This window comes from Melospiza georgiana, chromosome 13, assembly GCF_028018845.1.
Source record: "Melospiza georgiana isolate bMelGeo1 chromosome 13, bMelGeo1.pri, whole genome shotgun sequence".
Lineage (NCBI taxonomy): Eukaryota > Metazoa > Chordata > Aves > Passeriformes > Passerellidae > Melospiza > Melospiza georgiana.
The window spans coordinates 14,377,874-14,398,567 of record NC_080442.1 but is presented as its reverse complement, the minus strand read 5'-3'; the positions used below and the strand labels follow the sequence as shown (position 1 = coordinate 14,398,567).

The 20,694-nt window shown below is 44.8% G+C and overlaps 1 protein-coding gene across 3 annotated transcripts in view; it reads right to left on the bottom strand.

Moving 5' to 3' along the window:
• The window catches only part of SV2B (synaptic vesicle glycoprotein 2B), a 60,671-nt gene extending 40,202 nt beyond the window's left edge, over nt 1-20,469 (bottom strand). Inside the window, exon 1 of one of the 3 annotated variants that reach the window (XM_058033700.1) lies at nt 20,387-20,469. The gene's annotated coding sequence lies outside the window, so the exon portion shown is untranslated. Of the gene's footprint in view, nt 1-14,724; nt 14,991-20,312 lie in introns of those variants that run through there. The other 2 variants (XM_058033699.1, XM_058033698.1) reach the window with 2 other exon arrangements.
• Between the last annotated feature and the right edge of the window lie 225 nt (nt 20,470-20,694).

Here is a 20,694-nt window from a genome sequence, read left to right as displayed (position 1 = left end):
ATATATGAGATATAATATAATATTATATAATATATATTATATTATATATTATATATTATATGACATATGGCATATAACATACAATACAATATATAATAAAATATAATATATAATATGCAATATATAATATGCAATATATAATATGCAATATATAATATATAATATATAATATATAATATATAATATATAATATATAATATATGATATACGATATACGATATACGATATACGATATATGATATATAATAATATATTCGCTTTCTGAAACACGGAGTCAAGATTCTCATCTCTTCTCTAGTTAGAGTTGCTTGCAAATTCAACATTCAGTGACCCCGAGTGAAAAACATTACCACACATGGGGCTTTCCTCTAGCCCCTGCTTTCCCAGGCCTCACAGGGGAGCTCCTGAATTTGGCAGCCTGGGATGTGCTGTCACACTTGCTGCTGCTGCTGTTCTTCCCCATGGGGCTGCAGAGGTCCTGCCCTGTGCCCCAGCATCCCAAGCTAGACATTTCCCTGGGCTCTCAGTCCTGGGTAGCAGTAACAGGAAGGCTGTGGAATGTTTTTCCCTTCACCAGCTACTCTGAGACTATTGACACAGAAATGACACCAGGAGATAAAGTGATATCTCAGCAAATGGCTTCTGCTCCCCACGGGGAACAGAGAATTACAGTCTATCACACCTGGAGGAAAGACAAAATAAATCCAAGGCTAGAACCAGAAATCCTGGATGATATATGGGAGAAGTGGAGTGTGAGAGCAGGTGTCCTCCAGATGACGAGCCTGGGGGAATTAGCTGGCAAACTTCAAGGGGATAACAAATACTGCAAGGCAGATAATGTTAGTGCCTCTTCAGGGGAAAAAGGATAGGATATCCCAGGTGAAGAAAGTGGCAAGGAGGTGATGATCAGAAGTTATTTATCAAAGTGTAACCTCACACTTCCCTGTCAGGGAGCCAGGGAATGGCCAACAGACTGCCAGGTGAGGCATTTGATCCCTTATGGTATTTTAAAAAATTTTAGTAAGACCTTATCTCATAAAATTTGATGTCTGAAAGGTCTGTCCATCCTCTACAGAGTGTAGGTGACAGCTTTACCTGATTTCTAAGGACCTGCCCAGCTGTCCTTATCTATGCTCTCCTTCCAAGATTCTGCAGAGATCTCTGCTCAACACCAGCTGCACAGTGCCTGAATTTGGGGTACCAGAGTTTGATGCAGACATGAGAGGATTGCTGTCTTGCAAGCAATGTACTATGAAAATTCACTGTGAGATGGGCAGGATTTTCTCAGGGAAATAACTCCCCTAATTGTTTTGAAATTACTCTCCTCCCTTGCTGAAAACAAAGGAAATGTCTCTCCCTGAGGGTTCCCAATCTGTTGCTGTCTCTGAGTGCTGCAAACTGTGGGGAACTCCCCTGTGGGCAGAGCTGGGTGGCAGCAGTGGTGTCGCTCACTACAGTGGATTGCAGACACAGCAGGGCTTTGTGAGCCCAGGTTCATCCTGATATTCACCTGTACAGCCCCAAGGCTGCCGCAGTGCTGCTCCTACAAACCAACAGCCACCCCTGCTCTGCTCCTTAGGGCACCCACCTCTCCCAGCCAGACTAAAGCCAGTCTGACCCCCCCTGGTACAGGCAGGGAAGTTTTGCCTGACTTTTCTCTCTGCCTCTCCCATTTGTGGCACTCTCCAGGACAGAAGCACTTGTCACAGACATATTTTCTGAAAAATCCTTTCATTAGGATCTTTTCTCCTATGGAGAAAGCTTCAGCTTCTCCATGTTTTGCTACTTTGGATTGTGATTTGGAGAACTGTTTACCCAGTGTGTGAAATTGTTTTTACTTGATGACAAATGACAACCACCTGTGTCGAGGCTGTGAGCAGCCAGAAGATTTTATCATTCCATTCCTTTCCTTTGCTAGCCTTCTGATGTCTCCTTTCTCTTTATTTTTAGTATAGTAATATAATATAATATAATATAATATAATATAATATAATATAATATAATATAATATAATATAATATAATATAATATAATATAATATAATATAATATAATATAATATAATATAATATAATATAATAATATATAAATATAAGACATTATATATATAATAGAAATATCTTTATAAATATATTACATTTATATATAAATAGACAATATATTTAATATAAATTATATCTATTATATATAATTTATATTCTATATATAATTATAATTTAAGTATAAGGTATTTTATATATAATTATATATTAATATATATCTTTATATATAGATAATATATTTACTATAAATTATATCTATTATATATAATGATATTATCTATAATTATATATATTTATATTATATATATTATAAATATAATATATATAATATAATATAATATAATATAATATAATATAATATAATATAATATAATATAAGTATCATAAAATAATAAATCAGCCTTATAAAACACAGAGTCAAAATTCCCATCTCTTCCCTCATCCTGAGACCCCTGCAAACAGCACCACAAGCACTGAGTGTGGTCTCTGCAGCAAGGGGTTCCCCTGCAGCATGACATCATGCACAGAGCTCCCTTGGCTCGGGGACAGGGCTGATTTCTTCTGGTAGAGTAACCCTGGCTGCCAAGTGAAGGCAGAGCTGCTGATCCTCCTGCACAGCACCCTCAGCACCTGCCCCAGGCACAGAGAGCTCCTGGTTCCCACTCCAACCTGACAAATCACCCACTGTGCTGCCACAGATGGCTCAGCACTGCTGCATTTCTGCTAAACGTGGCCATGGTTTCCAGCTTTCCTGTCCTCTCTGCTCCTTCCTAGCTCAGTCATTCTGTGGGATTTATTTTTTTTACACATTACTTTTTAGGAACTTAGCAGTGACTTTGGCTCATGCTGCTGGTCTGTTTGCCCCTGAGCAGTGTCTATATTCAAAGGGTGCTAAAAATCACCTGTGCTTTGCTGTAGGAGACCATGTGAAGAGAAAGAGAGAATTGGAGAATCTGAATCAGCCCCCTGAGCTGTTTGACTCTGAGAGGGGTAAGATCAGAGGACATTTAATTAGGTTCCTAATTACAGCAGGTATTAACTGCAACAAAATCACCTGTGTTGGGATCCCAGAGCAATGTGAGCTGGAGATTTCAGAGATATGCAGTGCATAGATACACACAATTATTCCTTTGGCTTGAGGCCAACTGCACTATCAGTGACTGAAAATTTAACTCTAATGTGTCATTTATTCTTTCCATGATAAAAGCAATGTAAAGAAATCACACATGAACACAGATGGGCTCAAATACCATCAAGACCCACTGTATTTCAATCCTAAAGTAAAATCAAAATAATAAAAAAAATGGAGTCACTATTGGAAAGCCTTTCTGTTACTTGAGGAAAAAAACACCTTACCTCTCTTTTCTGCATCCCTTCCAAAAATCCACAAAAATCCCCAATCCTTCTGCATCCCTGCTGAGAGGAACAGACATTGTTTCCTCCACATGATTCTGACTAAGAGCCCAGGAAATGGGGAATCCGTTAGAAATCAGGGGAATAATTTTGAAGGTTAAAAAATCAATCTGTTTTCTAGTCTTTCCTTGTTTGTTTCATCAGGCTGATAACATAGGAAGAAGCATCAAAAAATAGAAGGAAGAAGCATCAAAAAATAGAGTGGTTTTCTATGAAAAAAGAGGTGTTTTCTATGAAAAAACAGGTGCTAATAATGCTTTTTTTTTACATGAGTAATACTTGAGAATTTGGCTGGTTTTCCCTGATTCAGAGTTCTGTAGTGGCTTCAGTAATTATTAGTATAAATGGACAAATGCAAACATTTGCTCCTCAAACATTTCTAATTTGTCCAGAACAGATCCCTTTTCTTCTGAGAATTAAAGTTTTGGATGAAGATTCTTTGACCAGAGGGAAGGAACAGGTTCTTCAAAGAGAAGATGGGGAATTTCTTTTTTCCATGAACCCATTGGCTTCTCTGGGTGGTACAAAGGGACTCTGCAGCTGGACCCAGCTCTGTTGGGACGTTTGCAGCAGATGCCAAAGTCTGAAATTCAAACTGATGCTGATGTTTAGACAAAGCTTAATGACAGCAACATTTTAGGGAATGAAGGACAGCATCTTGAGGGAATAGACAGAAACCTCATCAGCAGGGCTGCTGAAAATCAAATTGCTGGCAGAAACCTGCAAGTGTGAGCCTGCACTGGCTGTACCACTGAGCCAGAAGTTTTAAGAGACATTTCTTTAACCCTTCTATGAATTAATGATGGAAAAGACACCACAGCATGGCAGGAGGGGGTGAGTGCTGCTGTTGGCTTCCAACTTGCACAGGGTGTGAGGAGCAGCTTGTTCTCTGCATCAGCCCAGTGGCAGGTAGATTAAACATCAGGTGGTACCTGGCTGCTGAAAAAGAGCATCCAAATGCCACCCAGCATTAAGGGGATAAGGCCAAGGCTGCCAGGAGATGTTAAATCCAGGGAACTTTAACTGTCTGTGTGTTTCTCTTGAGTCATTGCTGCTTTTGCAGTGCAGGAGCCCTTCACTGCAGGCAGAGCAAAGTGCTGCAAGCCTCAGGGAGGGCTGAGGCTGATGAAATATAGATGGGAGCCTGGCAGGCTCCTTGGGCTGGGTAAATACATGCACAGTAATTGACTCCATCTTCAAGCAAGAAATGTTCTGCATAAGCATGCAAAACAAGCTTGCTTGGTAAAGTGTGATATGCACATTTGATCCAGAAATCACTGAGGAAAAAAGGAAGAAAACCTCTTTTCTGTGATGAGTAACTGAGTAGTAACTAACAGGTAACTCCATTTTCAACCTTTCCCCCTTTTTACTCCACCTATTTTCCATATCCACTCAGAAGATTCTATCTCTGATGTCCTATAGAAGAAGAATCTGATGAAAGCAGGTGCAGCAGGGGCACAAAATCCCAATCCAAAACACTCCCAAAGAAAACATCTGCCTACCTGGAGCCAGCAGGAAATGGAGCTGCTGATGCACAGATCATGCCATGGCCACTGCCAAAATGAACATTTGGTTACAGCTCTGTTCCAGCTGCAAGGACAGGAACTCTCACTGGGATGCCCTGAGTTCATGCAAACCTGTGAAATTACTAAAGGCTTTGATTGAGGGTCCTGCTTGTCCTTTCCATATCAGCTGGATCCTGGGAGATCTCTGCCTTGATGTGTTTTATCCACACATGACTGGTCAGAACAAGCCACTGCTACTGCAACCACAGTAAATGAATTATTTCTAGGCACCTCTCGTGTTTAGCTGGATCTTCCTCACTTGGAGCAAGCAAGATTTTCCCTTCCTAGTGAGAAGATGAAACCTGAATGACCATGCCTGTCAAGGGCAAGGCACAAGTCCAAGCATGAGCCGGATGGATGTGAAATGCAGCCATGCAGGAAGATTCTGAGCTGAAATCTCATGTAGATTGAACCTCATGATGGAGTCTCACAGTGGAAAGAGCAGAAGAAATTCCTGCTCAAACAGGAATTTGAAACATTTCAAAACAGATATTGAAAATTATTTTTTCGCTAATTATTTCAGCAGGGATGAAATTCCTCCCAAACCCACTCAGCTCCAAGCTGCATCTGTGGACAAATTAGTAATGCCCAGTATCCTATATCTGCCCACTAATTAACTCAGCAGCCGCTGCCAGAGTTAATCAGGGAAGCAGCTCCGTTATCCCCAGTGCCCCCACAGGGCAGGGATCCACCAGCTGCCACCTCCCACGTGCTGCTAAGGCAGGGCAAGGAGCTGCTGTGAAAGGCAGGGCAAGGAGCTGCTGCTTTTGCTGCTGTGAGAGGCCACTGAGGCCCCTGCAGCTCCCTGGGTATCTGCGGATATCCCTGGGTGTCCATGGGTGGTCACAGACATCTCTTATGAAAAATCCTTTCCTTAGGATTTTTCCTCCTGAGAAGCTGAGAGGCCTCAGGAACAAATGTAAACATTGATTATCTGCTGCTGTGGAATGCAACAGGTGCATCTGGGATTGGTCTCATGTGGTTGTTTCTAATTAATGGCCAATCACAGTCAGCTGGCTCAGACAGAGTCCGAGCCACAAACCTTTGTTATCATTCTTTGCTATTCTATTCTTAGCCAGCCTTCTGATGAAATCCTTTCTTCTATTCTTTTAGTATAGTTTTAATGTAATATAGAGCATAAAATAATAAATCAAGCATTCTGAAACATGGAATCAGATCCTCATCTCTTCCCTCATCCTAAGACCCTTGTGAACCATCACATCAGGCTGGGCATTCCTTCCCATTTGAGTGAAAAGTTGTGCAGCACAAACTTCATTTTCTTTCTTACTTGCTGTGCATTTCTGCTGAGCCACATGGGCTCAGATGCTGTGAGCCTGCCAAAAATCATGGTATTATTTCATAGCACATAGGAGAGGAAAAACCCCTTGACAACAGTTAATTAAATAATTACAGTGAGGTCCTGCATTTTTCAGTACACTGTTGGGAGATGGAAATTCTGATTGTTTTTTTAATCAAACAGCTTATCTAAATCTAGTAGGAATACAAAACTGTTTCAGAATTTGATATTTAAATGTCAAAAGAAATATTTTCTTTTGGAAATCTTCCAGATGGAATATTTCCCAGTGCAAAAACTTTTCTTATAATTATGAAAAAATAATTGAAATTGAAGCACTAGTTGCTCTGAAAGAATGGAAAAGATGCCAAAATCATAGCAAATGACTTTCACTATGAACACACATCTCATTTTAATAGAAATCTTGATTTTTAATTTTATTTCAATTATGTTATGGACCACTTCCTTAGGGCTATATATTAATCCAGATTTGCTCAGATGAGAACCCATCCATCAGCCCTGCTGTGACTATGTTCATCTAATCAAATGCAATTAACAACTGTCATGAAACACTAAAAAACCACTTACAAACTGCTTAATGACTCCCATAAACTGAACTGATTCATGTAATTTTTGAAATCAAGTTTCAATTAGGTCCAAAGAATAATGAAAATGCACATTCTGCTGTGGACATATCACCTCGGTCTGAGCAAGGAAGATAAATAGCTCTTTTTTCCTTATCATTGGAAAAAAAATAGCTGCTAAATGCTTTCTTTTGTGTAGCAAATGTTGGCCAGTGCACTCAGGCTGTGAGTAAGCAAAGCTGTTTACTCACAGGCATTTCTAGATTTCTCTCCCATAGGATGCAACCATCAAACTCTCGAAATATTTCATAAAATGATGACAAAATCTGACCTAATTTATAGATAAAACAAGCAGAAATCAATTCTCAGTGATGATTATGTATTAAAATAAATGCAGTCCAGTGCAAGGGTTAAATTCCCTTTGCAGGAAGGATAAAAATCCTCTCTTCTTCCCCTGTCTGAACCTCTGCATGACCCAGAGGGACCAGCAGCTCTTTACCCATCCTGTCCTGCTCCTCCAGGCTGGATGTCCTCCCTGCCAGGGCTGCCTGGTGCTTTCAGGACAGATTATCCCCCATCTCTGCAGATTACAGCAGCATTTTAATCAAGTTGATATCTTTTCTCTGTTTATACTTACACTAATGAGATCAGAGACATTTCCCCAAAGTTTTCCTTTGATCACAGGACAGATTTGCATGCCTGTTTTGGACACTCAGACAATGAGGGCAGCTTTCCTGCTGAAATGTGTCTTTTCTGACAGCATAAAGTGACAGAATGCCTCAGGCCAAGCTGTGCTGCTGTGACAGTCCCTGCAGTCACAGCCCACAGATCAACCCTCTCAATCTCTCACACTTTTGGCCTCTGCCTTTATCCTATAACCCATCACAAATCCCTCTCCTCTCTCTGCCTGCATTTCCACCATCCCTGGGTCTGTCCCAGGGTCTGGGAGCTGAGCCTGGAGCTGCTGTGTGCTCACACAGACCTCAGGTGTTGGCTCCCATCACAGCCAGCCTTGGAGCACCTCTGGCAGCCTCTGGATGCCACCAGGTCTGTGACAGCTCAGCCTGACCCCCATCTGCAATCCCCACCTCCCTGAGCACTCCCACACCTTGGCTCTGGAAATGAGGAGCCCAAACCCACGTCCTGATGGTGCCTTTTCATTGAAACCCACAGAGCTGTTTTGGGTCTGTTTGCATGGGATGGCCAGATGTATTCAAACAGGCATAATTTCACCAGCACAAACTTGTCCTCACATCACTTCATTTTCATCCAGACAGAAGCTTTTCAAGCAGCAGCAAGGAAACCCTTTCAATATTTAATCAGCTGCATGGCCTGGAACAGCAGGGACCAGCAGCAGCTGCCTGGCACAGAGTGGGTGAGGGGGGATGAGGGCTCTCATCCTCACCAAGCCTCTCTCCATCCTCAGAACTTGCCTCCTCTACACGTTTGCTCTGGAGGGAGCCAAATGTGAGCCCTGTTTCAGCCCTCTGCTCTGGCTGTGACAGCTTTCAAAGAGCATGGCTTTGAAGCACCACGTTTTTCATTCCTCCCTTCCAAATTCCCTGATGTAAATCTTCCCAGGTGTAAATATTCCTTCCTTTCCTACTGATAGCTGGGAAATTGCTGTGCTCAGCACCCTGTAACTGTGAGTCAGCAGGACTTGAGCTCTCTCCCATTTCTTTCAGGTTTTAAGGCAGGCAGGGTGTAAACTTTAGCTACAGACAAGACTTTGCAGAATTTGCAAGGGGTAAAATCAGGCTTTTCCTAATCTTTCCTCATTCCCTTAGTGCCTGTCCTGTGTGTGTCAGAGGGATTACAGGAGTTGAAAGGACATCATCTGTCGTGGCTTGGCTGTGCAGCATTCAGCACAGACTCTGTTGGTAGCATAAATAAATTTATAAAATTCACTTATATAAAGCATATAATGCTTCCTATGGTGATAAAAAGCTTTTATCACCATATGCTTTTGGTGGTGTTTTTCTTCTTCTTTTAGATAAGGGTGTTTAGGGTTGGTTATTAGTATCTATTTTATAGATGCTTTCGGAGGATAGCTTGGAAATAAAGCCTTAAGGAGAGACCCCAAAGTGACCTGGTGTAGTCATGCCTGATTTCCAAAATCGTCTCACAACACCAAATGCTTTCTGGTCAGAAATGGTCTATGAATGTTTCCAAGAGCCCCTGATCTCTGCAAAATCCCCAGTACCCAGCACTGTCTTAGCTCCTAAGAACAAAGGATCCTCTCTTGCTAGAACTATAAAATAGATACTAATAACCAACCCTAAACACTCTTATCTAAAAGAAGAAGAAAAAAAAAACACACCAAAAGCATATGGTGATAAATGCTTTTTATCACCATATAAAACATTATATGCTTTATAGAAAAAAAATTTATAAATTTATTTATAAAATAAATAAATATATAAACTAAATATTATAATAATGTATAATGTATAATATATAATGTATAATATATAATATATAATATATAATATATAACATATAATAAATAATATATAATATATAATATATAATATGTAATATATAATATGCAATATATAATATATATTATATAATATGTAATATATAATATGCAATATATAATATATATTATATAATATGTAATATATAATATATAATATATAATATAATATATAATATATAATATATAATATATAATATATAATATATAATATATAATATATAATATATAATATATAATATATAATATATAATATATAATATATAATATATAATATATAATATATAATATATATTATATTATATGTTATATGTTATATGTTATATGTTATATATTATATATTATATATTATATAATATATAATATATATTATATATTATATTTAATATATATTTATAAATATATTTATAAAATAAATAAATGTATTATTTATTTATTAATAAATAGTAAATTACTGATAAATTACTGATAAATAGTAAGTACAAGACTAATTAAAATGACTCTTAATTCCCATCCTCTGGCTCTGAGAATGTAAAAAGGCATTCCCCATCTTCCCAAGGGTGTCCCAACGTCAGGGCATCACCAGAGTCCCCAAAGGCCAGTGTCTGGCAGTGGTGACAGCAGGATTTGTCATGCATGTGCTGGAGATGGGCTCCCTGCTCCTTCCATGCTGGTCCCAGCTTGCCTTGGCTCACCAGGGGCTCTCAGCCTGCACCAAGCCCAGCAATTCTGGGGCTGAACTGCAAGAGAAAATACTCCTCATCTCCTCCTCAATGCCAGCAAGTCTGACTTTTTCAACAGCAGCTACACATCAGGAGAAGAAACCACTGGGATTTCTCAATCTGGGTCTAGGAATAAATCATTTAACACCTCCTTTACACAGGCTTATAATTAATGCACACTAGATTGCTGCAATGAAACAGTCCTGATGAAACTCTGAAATGCACTGGGTTGCAAGTGCATTGGTTTGGGGGTGTAGAAGGACAAATGAACCCCCCCCAAGAAATGGCTGATCCCACTGGCTCTCAGTGGAAGCAGATGAGAGGAATTTGGGTCAGATTTCCTCCTTTGTAGGGTGCTGGAAGCATTTGAGAATCAGCTGCCATTTTGTAAAAAGCCCACACCTCTTGTGGCCACACATCTTCTCTTGCTTCCCATCTATCAGGTGAGAGAGAGCCCTGGACTTTGTGTACAGAGCAGAATTTACACTTTTTGTTTTACTGCATTAGAAGGTGCTGTATCTCTCATAGTAGCCCATCTAGGTCTTGTTCTGGTATAAGGCCAGAGAAATTTTACTTATTTTACTGGATTTACAGCCCTGAGAATGACATCAGGATCCACTCACCCAGGATAGTTTATAAATCTAAAAGAACTTTTATCCCTCAGTAGTAACTTTTATCCATCTGTGCAACACACCCTCTGTGCCAAGTACAGCTGGAGAAGAATTTTGCAGGCTTCCATTCTTGTCTCCCAAACCCTCAATCATCCCCTTGGAGGCATCAAATCTGATCTGCCTCTAACCTGATTCCCCAGATGTGCTGCTCCCCATGGGAGTGTGACTCACAGGAGCTGCAGGACAAGGATGGAGGATCATGACTGCCTAAGGAACTGCAAAATAAGTGATGTTCCTCAAAAATTTCACCACCACCCCCTCTATGGGCTCTCCTCTGAGTGTCAAGGCAGAGAGGAGACACCAGGAGAGCCCTGCATGCCTGAGAAGGGCTCAGATATGAATTCAGGAGGTCAGGAACCTGTAAGCTGCAATAATTACAGCAGTTAATCTGCAGCAGGCTGACCACCTGGCACAGAGGGCAGGAGAAGCGTCCCTTGGAGGAGGCAGGATTTTCCCTGCTGCCAGAGGGATGTGGTGGGAGCAATCCCTGAGACACCACTTGTGCCCTGGCCTTCAGTTCACCTGCAGAGAGCAGGAGGGCTGTGGAGCCTGTCATGTGCACAAGCAGATTGGCTCCCACAGCCCTTTCCCCAGGTGAAAAACATCCTGCAGGGATCTGTTGACCTGTCACTTTTTACGGAACACCCCACAGGGGTTATCTCCAGGCCAGGAATGGGAAAATCTCCACGTTGCAGTGCTGCTCAGAGCACACCATGCCTTACTCCCAGCCTAGAGGCCAAGGGGGCAGCTGCTGTGCTGGGAACCAGGGCTTGGACAAATCCATCCATCACCCAGCTGGGAGCTGCTGAATTCCAGATTCCTGCAAACTCATCTTCCATAAGAGCTGCCGTGAAGCCCAACAAAACACCGAGTTTGGCTGGAAATAGTGAATCAGTGAGAAATGAGCCCTCACTGCCCTGCAGCAGCTCCTGGAGGAGCCTGCCCAGCATCAGACCTGACACATACCAAGAGGTGTCTTGGAGCTGTACCTGGCTTCTCTTAGCCTGTCCTGATGTTGCCTGGGTCTGGGATTTGAGAAATCAGCAGCCCTGCTGTCTCCTCCACATCACGACTTTGTAGATCTTGATTGCATCCCTCTCTATCTGCTATATCTCCACGTTTGACACACAAAGATGAGCACCAAACATCTCTGAAGACCTGTGACCCCTCCAACTTTAATGAGGGAGATTAGAATACCTACAGTGCTCTCACATTTCAACCTCCTCCAAGCAAGAGAAGCTGTAATTTCTTCTCCCTCCTGGCATTAGGGCAGTCAGGAACATGCCCAGGTGAGTTGTCACCTTAGATATTGGAGACTCTCTGACATCTATTTGTAAAGATTCCCTAGGACAGTACTAGAAAAACAATTGTCCTCAAAGTGGCCTGAGCTCCCCAGCTCCCTTTCTCTGACTAAAATCTCATTCATAAGAGGTTCCTCCCTCAGTTTTAACCCAGCTCCTCTTTCAAATTCAGCACAGCCAAGGCCACCTCAGCCAATCCCACCTCCCTTCTCCCCTACACCAGTGAGTTTCCTCTGCCATAACCCTGCTCACTACGTTGTGACTGCAGGGGGAGAACTCACAGGCTGAGCAGATGGGCTGTGAGGGAGGAAGGGCTCACTTCAAGCACAAATAGCTGCTGGGAATTTAGCAGATGTGGTAAGAAAAACCTGGAGAGACAAGCATGAGGTGACAGGATTCCAATTTCAATCAAATAATGTGGAAGTCTCCCTTGGCAAGGAAAGGTTTCATCTTCCATCTTCTTGATTGCCTTGTCTTGAAGAGATGATGACTGATGCCAAGTGCCATCACAGGAATGATCTGGAGTATTCTTCATTTAAGATCCCATATTTCTCCCTGGCCTCACCAAATGGATTTTTTTTTCACAAGGGAAATCCACCCTTTATAACCCAAAAACACTAGAATTCAATTAAAGTCATAAAATTCATTAATTCTGTACCACATTCCATCCTGTTTATGTCCAGAGACAGAGCTTAGGATCAGTCCTTCACTTCCCCATTATCAAATCAGGATGGCTCAGGAAATTTGGAACTTTATAAACATCTCTATATCCAGCATATTGTAATATTCATTTGGCCCTAGAATTTCATCTTGGCAGAAGCACCAAAGTTATCGCAGATGGGTATGAGGTTTTTTTCTTTATAAATATTACAGAGCCATTAATTAAACAGGGGAAATTAACTGTGCCAGGCAGCACTGCAGAGGGACAGGAAAGCACAGTCACCATTGGCCAGCACCTCAGACTGAATGAGTGCTCACAACACCAAACTGACAGCAGAGACACTCTGCCATCAACATTACTGCAGGTTTTAGAAGAAAATTCAACAAGAAAAATAATTTATAGACATTACTGGTGTTCAGAAGCAATGTTCCAGGTAACATGAAGGAATTTCAAACCATGGTATTTTGGTTAAAGGACGCAAAAGCTGTCCTGTCTAAGATGATTTCCTCATATTATCAACCCCCAAATAAAACAAACTGGGCAATTCCTGCACCTGCACTCTTTCCTTCTTGCCCTGTGCTGGGATTTAGTCATGCAAAGCCCCTTCCAGTTCCCTGTGTTCTCTTCACCCTCTGCTAACCACACAGATTTAGTGAAAAGATTGTCCCCCTGCACACACTTGAAACAAAACTCCAAGTCAAAACCTGCTGCTGAAGAGAGGAGGATCTTTTTCTTTAAATATAATAAAACTGGTGCTTGAAATGTCTAGGTTGCTCTAAAATAATCACAAACCCCAAAGTGACTTACTCTCATTGCCACAGCATCTAACATCAAAGAGTAGGAAATGTGTGAGTTTTCAGCAAGTGGAGGTTTCTGCATGAATACATCATGAGAGGAATATTTTTATAAACAAGTCAGCTCTGAAATGTTCTCCAGAACTAGTTCTAATTCTGCTTGCCATACATAAATCTAGAAAAAAAATGGTTTGGTATGCCCAAATCCTGCATCAGTTTTTGTGTGAAACACAGGTCTGTCAAGAAGGTCATATCTTTAAACCTGTTAGAAAAATTGCCAAAGCTCCCCTGCTACATTTCTCCTTTTTTTTTGTTATGTACAGACCTTTGCAGATTCAATACAGCCAGATTGCAAAGGCTGCTCTTAGGTTTATTATTCCCTGATCCTCTTTAAACAAGGGCCCTAAATTCATCCCTGGTATAAGAGCTCTGCTGTCACTCAGCTGAGATGCAGGACACCTATTTTGAGAATCCTGTGAGACACTGACATGCAAACCTCTCATTTGGAATAATCCCATGTCCAGGACATCAGACAGCCCATGGTCCCCACAGAGTGTCCAGTGAGACCCTCTTCCTTCCAAATTTATTTATCTGCATATTTATATTTATACAATATAAATATGCAACATTTATCTGCACCTCTTGGCAGAATTTAGGGACTGGCTTCAGTGAAAAATGCAGACTTTAGGATGGAGATAGTTGATCAGCTAGGAAAGTTGAGAGGATTTATGTATCAGCTCAGGGGCAGCAATTTATGAATTGCTTCCCACAACTCCTGCAATAACAAGCACAGGGCAGAAACAACTCCTGCAATAACAAGCACAGGGCAGAAACAGCAGCATTCAGGTAGGAGCTCACACAGGACTACATGGAAAATATCAGACCAAGCTGGAAATCACAAGGGAAAAAAAGATCCAGGGTGGGCAATGGATCTGCCTGTGAGCGAGAGCTGGACTGCCCAGGCTCACACATTGATCTGCTTGATTCCCAGCCTCTCACTTAACAGTAATTAATTTGCTTTGATTAGCATTGACCCCTGGAAAAGCTTCACTACAAACCAAACGAGCTCCACTGGTACTTTTTTCCTGTGTCTTTCCAGCTCCCTCCTTTTGCTTTCCCACCCCTTTAAACCCTATTTCTTCTGCATCTGCACTGATTGCCCAGAACAGGACCAAAGAGAGAAAAGCATCATTGCTTACCAGAACTAGGAAATCTCTCAGCACATCCATTCACCAGCCATTTCCCCTCTGCCCAGCCCGCAGAGCTGCTCCTGCAAGCTTTGCCCCTCTCTGCTGGGATGCCACAAGCCGGAGATTAGAAGCAAATGCTCTGCAAGCCAAGCCGATCATCCCGCTGCCAGCACGCCCAGGTACTGAGGCAGGAGCGATGGAAAAGCCCCTCAGCCAGCAGAAAACACCAGTGCAGGAACACACACACACCCCCAGGCTCTGAGGAGCAATGGGAGAGAAGCAGGGAGGGAGGAGGAGAGCGGAGCAGATGGGAGGGGGTGGCTTGGGGAAACCAGGCAGCGGGCGATGCTAACATGACAGATGTGTTGACTTTTAAGTTAAACAGGAAATTGAGGATGTTCGACGCAGGAGGAAAGACATTAGCTCACATTAAAGGCAAAGACTTTCCATGGTCTTTCACTTCTCTGCTTTCTCTATTTCACCCAGGCTTTCTCCAGTTTCCAGGCAGAAACAAGCCACAGTTGATACCCATCCTATGTGTCTGGGCAAGGCAGGAGTTGACACAGAATTCCCCATCCTGTTCCCCAGACTGTTCTTTAATTCCCTCTTCAACTCAGGCTCCCCTGACATTATTTAAACAGCACATCCTCTAGATGATATGAGTAAAAGAGGGAATGCTGAACAGGAGAACAAGGCTTTCAGTTTGTCCCAGTTCTGGACAGGGGAAAACACAGGGTCAAAATCCTGATTTAGCTTATGTAGGATAAGCAGCAGAGAGAGGAATAAATTGATTTAAATGCAGGGGAAATAAAGTGACTTGGTGCACTCAGCTTCCCCATGAATAAACTTGATTTTTTTCTATAGACCAGACAAGGGTGACCAGGCTGAGTCTGGGGGATAAGAGCTGTACTGTGAGGGTTCATAGTAACTCCAGGGCAAGGTGGCTACATGTCTAGGCAGCAGTAAATGTGAAGAGAATTGGGGAAATCAAAGCCCACTGATTTCTTAGTTACAGCCTGGAAAACTGAGTGAAGGAAGGCAAACCACTCTGGTTTAGAGCTAGACCTCAGCTGCTAGAGGTTAGGGCAGGAAGAGAATGGCCCCACCACAAACCCATGGACAGAAAATCAGCTAGGACACAAGGACTCTGTTCCTGTTTCATGAGCTGGTCTTCCCTGCTGGCTTTTTCCACTGCCTTTGGCACAAGGAGGAAGAACCCCCTTGACATCCCTGTGGAGCTGGGTGTCAGCCACAGCCCAGCCTGCACAGTTGAGCCTTTTTCCTTCATCTCCCCACCAAAACTTTGTCTCTAGACTCAAATGCAGAGGGTTAAGAATATCTCTTCTGTGGCATGAATGGGGCTCTCAGGGTGAGATTAGTGACAGGGCTTCTTTTATTTCTAGCAGCTGTGCATTAGGTAAAGAACAGCAATCTGCTATGGGCACTTGCTCCACAATGGAGTGAAACATTCAGGTTTTGGTGCAATCTAGCCTGCCTCCCTTTGGTTTGCATGCCATTCTTCCCCACCCCCTCACTGTCCCTGGGCTGTGCTCTTGGCCTCCCTTCAACATTTTAATGGAGTATCGACAGTGATCCATTCCCCCTCCAAACAGATGAACCTGACTTGCATGCCCAGATTCCCATTTGCTGAGCCAGCCCGAGCAGGAGGGTTTGGAGCATCTCCTCGGATGGATCAGCTGCAGCTCCAAAAGCATCCCTTTTTCTGGTTAGAGGAACAGCTTGGAAAAGTCTAGCAAGGATATATTACACTTTGGAAAACTGCTGCCTCGGGTCTCTTGTCCCTCCTCCTGCCTGCTGCCACGCTCCCTGTCTCTGCAATTATTTATAAAGCTCCATGTTCTTTCCTAATTGGGATGTTCCCTTTCCCCCTTGCACGTCACTCCTGTGTCACTCTGTGTCTGGGCCCCTGGTGACCTCTTGGAGTGCTTGGCAAGGCTGGCAGCAGCCAAATGAGTCATCAGCAACCTGCTGGCATCTCCCTCCCTCCCTCCATCCATCCAGCCACGGCCCCCCTGGCTCCCACCGAGCCTGGCTGCAGCCAGAGAGGCCTGGGGGAGTTTAAAGCTGTCTAATCCCCTGGATAATTCATGAAAAGAGGATTACCCATTCTGTGCACAGCCCTTAACCTAAATAGAAACCAGCCTTCCCCTTGCACTGCAGCTCCTGTGGCGTGGAGGTGTTTTCCCTGCACTGCTTCCCCATCCCATCCACCTTAGGGGTTAACTCTGCTCCTGCTCAAATCTGGGACAACCTGGTTCCAACCCATGGAGCTACAGCGAAACAAAGGTGGGTTTTGTGAAGTGAGGTGAGACTGTGCTCTGTGAGCAGCAGCAGGATCCATGCAGACTCATCCCCAGAAGCACATTCTCTCCCTAATAAAAGGCAAACTCCTTGGTGGGGTCCTGCCCCAGGACTGGGCTCTGGCTCACCAGGGGCTGGGTTATCCCTGCTGCCACAGGGTACAGCCAGAGAGATGGTGAAAAGGGAATCCTTAACATGTTACCTTTCCTGCATGCAGAGATGGAGGGATAGACTGATGCAGGAGGGATTCCTGATGGATTCAGCAGCTTCCTGGGAGACCGCAGCAAGCCTCACCTCCCTCCTCATTTTCTCTCTCCTCATTTTCCTGAGTGTGTCTCCTCACCTGCCTCTCATTTTCCTCCTCTCCTCTTCCCCAGATGGTGAAATGAGGTCTGACCCAGCCACCACAGTCTCCCCTTTCCTACAATGCCTTTTTTTCCCCCCTTTTTGGCAGTTAAAGTCCTTATGGAGACTTTAGTCACCGTAACATTAAAGCATTCATTAGCACAGGAGTAATTCCATAATCTCTTCAGAAGAGAACAATTTCAGAGGTTCAGCTGGAAAATCAATTTGCCAGCTTGACGATGCAGGAAGAGGATTTTTCAAGGCTGGCTTTGGCTTCCCCAGCAGGACTGTTATCAACCCTGGGGCTTGGTGGCCAGGAAGAGGCCACCCACAGCAGCTCTGAGGGGAGGTGGCAGCACCTGGGGCTGTCGTTTGGCTCAGAGAAGGAAGGGAGCTGTGGAAATTGCAGGATGAGCCTCAACACCAGACCTGTGTCACCAGGTTTTGCCCAACATTGTGCAGCACAGGTGGGACAGCACCACCATGGGTCACGGGGAATTTCCCTGCCTTTTTCATCTCTCATACTTCATTTCCCCAAAGCAGTGCTCCCAGCTCAGAGCATGGAAGGGATGCATCTCAAGCATCCTCTGCCTTTTCCCTGCAGTTACAGGCTGAACTAGACTCTTGCACCTCCTGTACCAAGTACCTGCCCATGTGCTCCTCCTCTCCTCGTGGAATTTTTCACACTTTGTGCTGTCAGAAGCTGGGGCCCTCACCCTGCCTGCAGGCACGCAGCCAGGTTGGCAGAAATCATCTGCAGGTGCAAGGCTGACTTTGGGGAAGCATGCAGCTCTGTGCTTGCAGGCTGGGGGCTGCCTCAGAACCTGAGTGGGCTTCCACCCCCAGCTCAGCTCAGATCCTTCAATCAGAAGTTGTCAGGTACCAGAGACTTGCATTTAAAGATGTTCCAGAACACAAATAGGTGCAAAAAGCTGCTTCATGGGGCAGAGCTCTCAGAATTTGGCAAGCTGAAGTGGAAGGCTGTCTCCTGTCAGCTGCTCTCTGGTTCTGGCTCTGATGCTCCCAAAGGGTTCCCCAGCACCCACATTGCACAACTGCAAAGTTGTGTTAGGAAAACCCAAGGTGTCCTTGCAGATCTGATCTCCAGCTGAGTCCATGTGACAGTGGTGACATGCTTTTGACAGCAGGGCCACAAGGAGGAGGAGCAGCAACAGGAGTTATTTAGGACCTCTTGAGACCCAGGGCCCCGGTGTGGGTGCTGCTACCTGTGGTGGCTCTCTTACAGTGAAGGGAGAATTCCCCTCCTCTTTCTGATGGAAGAGGGCTTTTCTATTGTGGATCAGAAGAAGCCATGGATGCTGCCTCTGCTCCCACTCCTTGCTCCAGGCTGTCCTGTAGTCTGACCATAGACATCCCACTGCATGAAGTGTTAGGGCCCTGCATCATTTAGGGCAGAGGCCCTGAGGTGTATTCCCAAATGAGCAGCAGAGCTTGGGCTCAGTGCCTGGGGTGATCAGTGCAGAGCTGTTATATGTTCAGTACCTGGGTAAGCAAACCAGAGAATTAACCCTTCTCCTCTCCCTTCCCCCAAGTGATAACACCAGGCACACAGAGGAGACATGAAACAGCAATTTTTTTGCCATGTCAGACACTCGACTTTCTCTCAGCCTACCAGAAGCTTCTACTCTGACTCCTCATGGCAGGAGTCCCCCCATAAGCTCTAGTGGGTGCTTACAAGTTTCCAAGCTGAACACAGTCAGGGATCCCCCTCAGCACACACGGAGCACTGCATGCTCCTCCCCTGAACATTATCACCACCAGGCTGTTACTCTTCTCCTTTTTTTCTCCAGATGAGGTCATCCCTGACAAGTAATATCCTTGCAGGGCCACTTTTTGCCCATTATTTTAATGGGATCTTGGTGTCACGGATCATATTGCAGCAGCTTGACACGTGTAATAAAATTTTCCCTTGAACAACACTTGTCCTCCAAAAGAAAAACAATCCCTGCAGAGATGTGTGCCTGGGTGTGCTGTGGGCATGCACACATGCACGGGAACTTGTCACCACAGCACCTGCATCCCACCACAGCCAGGGAGCAGAGAGTCAGCCCTGCTTTCTCTCCGTGGGTTCATTTAACCCTTCCCAAGAAGGGAGACTGACTGCAGTTTTTATTTTTAGCTGCAGCTGGGCTCTGGTGGAGAGGAGGGTGAAGGGAGGACGATGGCAGTGGGTGCAGGACAGCTCGGGTTGTGCACACAGGTGTGGCACACTCACACTCACAGCCCAGGGTGCCATCACCACCACCACAGCCCTGCAGGGCTGCATGGGGACACCACAGCCCTGTCCCCAAACAAACAAACAGCTCCTCCCTGTCCCTGACAGTGCATCCTGGACGGAGCACACACCAGGAGTGCTCCGGTGCAAACTGCTCAAGTTCAAACTCTGCAGCGCAGCAGCTCTGGGCAGAGAGCGAAGGCAGCACAACGGGGCTGCTTTAAATCATTCCCAGCTGCCCCGACCCTTCAATCCCATCGCACTGACCCAGCCCCTGCAGCTCCCTCCGATCCATCCCACCTCAGCCCTGCAGCTCCCTCCGATCCATCCCAACTCATCCCCTGCAGCTCCCACCGATCCATCCTAACTCAGCCCTGCAGCTCCCACCGATCCCATCGCACTGACCCAGCTCCCTCCGATCCATCCCAACTCAGCCCTGCAGCTCCCTCCGATCCATCCCAACTCAGCCCTGCAGCTCCCTCCGATCCATCCCAACTCATCCCCTGCAGCTCCCAATGATCCATCCTAACTCAGCCCCTGCGGCTCCCTCCGATCCCATCGCACTGACCCAGCTCCCTCCGATCCATCCCAACTCAGCCCTGCAGCTCCCTCCCCACTCAGCTCCTGCTACAGCTCCCACCGATCCATCCCGACTCAGCCACCCACTCCGCGCCTTTGCGCATCTCTTTTTCACCTTTTGTTTGAGTTTCCTCCCCCTGCCCCGGCTGTCCCCGCGTTCCGGGGGGCAGAGGAGCTCCCGTCCCTCACCTGGCGCGGCCCCGGGGCGCTGCGGGCGGTGCGCGGCTCTGCGCTCGCATCTCCTCTAGCACTGATGCAGTCCTGCCGAGCGCCGCATGCCAATGATGCAGCCGCGGGGATGCCAGCCCAGGAGCCCCAGCGATGGGAGGGAGGGAGCCCGGCGTGTCCCACCTGCTTCCCTGCGCTCCCCAGCCCGGCTGCGGAGCGAGGGGAGGCAGCGGAGAGAGCGAGGAGCTGCACAGCGGGCAGGGAGAGAGAAGCAATGCTTGTGTAATTTCATCACGGTAATAAAATCCAGCCCAGAGTCTAAGTGTTGC